This window comes from Astyanax mexicanus, unplaced genomic scaffold, assembly GCF_023375975.1.
Source record: "Astyanax mexicanus isolate ESR-SI-001 unplaced genomic scaffold, AstMex3_surface scaffold_74, whole genome shotgun sequence".
NCBI lineage: Eukaryota > Metazoa > Chordata > Actinopteri > Characiformes > Acestrorhamphidae > Astyanax > Astyanax mexicanus.
The window spans coordinates 22,501-25,000 of record NW_026040084.1 but is presented as its reverse complement, the minus strand read 5'-3'; the positions used below and the strand labels follow the sequence as shown (position 1 = coordinate 25,000).

General features: G+C 55.2%; 1 non-coding gene across 1 annotated transcript in view; it reads left to right on the top strand.

Moving 5' to 3' along the window:
- Positions 1-1,238: 1,238 nt before the first annotated feature.
- LOC125798658 (18S ribosomal RNA) overlaps positions 1,239-2,500 on the top strand; it is a 1,864-nt gene continuing 602 nt past the window's right edge. The window contains exon 1 of the ribosomal RNA XR_007437467.1: positions 1,239-2,500. This exon is cut by the window's right edge and continues 602 nt beyond it. This is a non-coding gene — a ribosomal RNA (18S ribosomal RNA).

Genomic DNA, 2,500 nt, shown 5'->3' with positions numbered 1-2,500 from the left:
TATGCTCGAAAAGTTGAAAAAATGACTAAGTCCAACTTGGTCTACCAGTGGTAGGCTCGAAAAGTTGAAAAAATGACTAAGTCCAACTTGGTCTACCAGTGGTAAGCTCGAAAAGTCGAAAAAATGACTAAGTCCAACTTGGTCTACCAGTGGTAGGCTCGAAAAAGCTGAAAAAATGACTAAGTCCAACTTGGTCTACCAGTGGTAGGCCCGAAAAAGCTGAAAAAATGACTAAGTCCCACTCGGTCTACCAGTGGTAGGTCGAAAAAGTGCGAAATTTTTCTAAGTCCCCACTTTTGGTCTACCATTTCACGCCAAAAACTAGTGAGGGTGGCGAGCTCCAGGATTTCTGACCCCCTTCGCCCGACTCCCTTGCCCGACGAAGGTGCACTCCGGTCGGCCTCGGAGCGAGTTCGCCCGCGCTCTGGAGGATTTTTCGTCGGGGGGTTTTTCAAAGGGGTGCCGTCGGACTGTTGAGGAGAGTGGCAATCTATAGGGGTCCAAGCACTGGAGATGATTCTCCATTCATTTCTAAGCATGGCAGAGCTTAAATAAAGCCCCATTAATAGTTCCAAAGTGGATTTTTGGACACTATAACACGGACCCGATCCTACCCGACCATGAAGCTCCGCAGGTCGGCCTCCGTCCCGCCCCCCGCCCCCCAGGCGGTACGGAGGAAAAACCAAACTTCCAGAGACGGTTCCAGGGGGGGTATCTCTTTTATTATTTTGACCCGATCGAATGGACTACCAAGCCCGCCTGGGTAGGCAACCGCGCGGCCCTCCGTGGCCACTGTGCGCGGTGCGTTCCTACCCGACCCAGCGGGTTAGCCTCCAGGGGGGTCCTCCGTCAGGGGGAGGACCTTTCCGAACCTATCCGAGGGAGTCGTAGACGGCCCGTCTATATCGCAATCTGCCCTAACACGATAACCGGTCGGCCCGGAGCCGTCGGACTCGATGCCTCGGTGGTCCTCGCGGCCCCCGAGCTCCAGCACCCGGCTTCAAAAAGCTCCGGACCCCCGGTTTCGGAACGAGCGTTTCCTTGTTATCCCCGAAGCAAGCGGGAACTCGCGCAGCGGAGTTGCCACACTAATTTCCACTGGGAGCAATGAGGGGTGAGCTCGGACGAGCCTCTCCGCCCGTCCCCCCCTCCCCGGGGGGTTCTTCGGACGGTACGGGGCCGATCCCTCTCCCCTCTAAGAACCAATGGTTTTTTCTGTGACAAAAACCACTCGCAGCAACCTGGTTGATCCTGCCAGTAACATATGCTTGTCTCAAAGATTAAGCCATGCAGGTCTAAGTGCACACGGAAGGTACAGTGAAACTGCGAATGGCTCATTAAATCAGTTATGGTTCCTTTGATCGCTCCACACGTTACTCGGATAACTGTGGTAATTCCAGAGCTAATACATGCAAACGAGCGCTGACCGGTCCTCTCTCGGGGGGGCCGGGATGCGTGCATTTATCAGACCCAAAACCCACCCGGGGGGACCCGCGAGGGTTTCCCCCGGCCCTTTGGTGACTCTAGATAACCTCGGGTCGATCGCGCGCCCACCGCGGCGGCGACGTCTCATTCGAATGTCTGCCCTATCAGCTGTCGATGGTAGCATAGGGGGCTACCATGGTGACCACGGGTAACGGGGAATCAGGGTTCGATTCCGGAGAGGGAGCCTGAGAAATGGCTACCACATCCAAGGAAGGCAGCAGGCGCGCAAATTACCCATTACCGACACGGTGAGGTAGTGACGAAAAATAACGATGCAGGTCTCTTTCGAGGCCCTGTAATCGGAATGAACGTATCCTAAACACATGGGTGAGGACCCATTGGAGGGCAAGTCTGGTGCCAGCAGCCGCGGTAATTCCAGCTCCAATAGCGTATATTAAATTTGCTGCAGTTAAAAAGCTCGTAGTTGGACTTCGGGAGTGGGCTGGCGGTCCGCCGCGAGGCGAGCTACCGCCTGTCCCAGACCCTGCCTCCCGGCGCCCCCCGGATGCCCTTGGTTGGGTGTCCGGTCCTCAGGGGTCCGGAGCGTTTACTTTGAAAAAATCAGAGTGTTCAAAGCGGGCACCAAACTCGCCTGAATGCCTGAGCTAGGAATAATGGAATAGGACTCCGGTTCTATTTTGTGGGTTTCCTGAACCAGGGCCATGATTAAGAGGGACGGCCGGGGGCATTCGTATTGCGCCGCTAGAGGTGAAATTCTTGGACCGGCGCAAGACGGACGAAAGCGAAAGCATTTGCCAAGAATGTTTTCATTAATCAAGAACGAAAGTCGGAGGTTCGAAGACGATCAGATACCGTCGTAGTTCCGACCGTAAACTATGCCGACCCGCGATCCGGCGGCGTTATTCCCATGACCCGCCGGGCAGCGTGCGGGGAAACCAGAGTCTTTGGGTTCCGGGGGGAGTATGGTTGCAAAACTGAAACTTAAAGGAATTGACGGAAGGGCACCACCAGGAGTGGAGCCTGCGGCTTAATTTGACTCAACACGGGGAACCTC